The sequence below is a fragment of the Aplysia californica genome, unplaced genomic scaffold, assembly GCF_000002075.1.
Source record: "Aplysia californica isolate F4 #8 unplaced genomic scaffold, AplCal3.0 scaffold01776, whole genome shotgun sequence".
Taxonomy (NCBI): Eukaryota; Metazoa; Mollusca; class Gastropoda; order Aplysiida; family Aplysiidae; genus Aplysia; species Aplysia californica.
Window position 1 is genome coordinate 27,003 of NW_004799046.1, and position 1,107 is coordinate 28,109.

At 41.6% G+C, this 1,107-nt stretch overlaps 1 protein-coding gene across 1 annotated transcript in view; it reads right to left on the bottom strand.

Annotated features, from left to right (window-relative positions):
• LOC101847859 (A disintegrin and metalloproteinase with thrombospondin motifs 6) overlaps window positions 1-1,107 on the bottom strand; it is a gene marked incomplete in the record, with an annotated part of 30,085 nt that overhangs the window by 22,440 nt on the left and 6,538 nt on the right.

Sequence of the window (1,107 nt, forward strand, 5' to 3'; positions counted from 1 at the left end):
ATCATCATTATCATCATCATCATCATCATCATCATCATCATCATCATCATTGCCTTTCTCTCCCTGGATCAGTTCATAGGCCACGAACAAACACTTTCCACCTTTGCCTATCCTGAGCTAGCCTCTTGATGTTATTTCACGTCTTCCCATTTTTCTGTTCATAAATTTCTGTTACTCTTCTCCAAGTTCCAACTGGTCTTCCCTTTGATCTTTTACTCTGTCAATTTCAGTGCAACACTTTTTTTGTTATGCAGATGCCTGACGTCCTTAGAGTATGTCCAGTCCATCGCCACCGCCTTCTTCCCACCTCATCTCTGACTGGGCTCTGTTGTATTGTTTTCCTTAACACTTCCTCGTTGGTAATCCTGTCTGTCCATCTGATTCTTAGTAACTTCCTTAGACACATGTGCAAGAAAACGTGGACCCTCTAGATGCAAGTCTGAGATGCGTTCCATGTCTCACATCCATACCACAAGACTGATTTTACTTTTGAATTGAAAGTCCTCAGCTTTTTTCGAAGTTAGATATCCATGGTCCACCAAATCCTATTCAAAGATATGAAAGCAGCCTGTGCCTTTTGCGATGCAGGACTTTATTTCAATTCCTCCCTCTCTGTCAATTATACTCCCAAAATAGCAGAAGGATTCAAAGTCTTCTAGAACATTTTCTATTAACTGTTACCTTCTCCTTTCGCTGTGTATAATATATCCTTAGCACCTTTGACTTTCCGGGGTGGATCCTCAATCCAACAGATTCTGATAGACTGTTTAAAACTGGTCTTTGCTTTTATCAGTTCCTAGGTGTGTGACAGAAGCGCCAAGTCGACAGCAAAGTCAAGATCGTCTAAGTGTGTCCTTGAGGTTCATTGTATACCATTTCTGTGTCTTCTTGTGGTTTCTTTCTCCAGCCAATCGATCGCCAAGTTGAAGAGGAAAGAGGATGGTTAACATTCCTGTCTCATACCGGTCATGATGTCCAAGATAGTCAGTGAGCTGGCCATCATGTACTCTCTGTAACTGCTGCTGTTATTGCTGCTGCTACTACTGGTGACGAAGATGATGATGATGATGATGATGATGATGATGATGATGATGATGATGATGATGA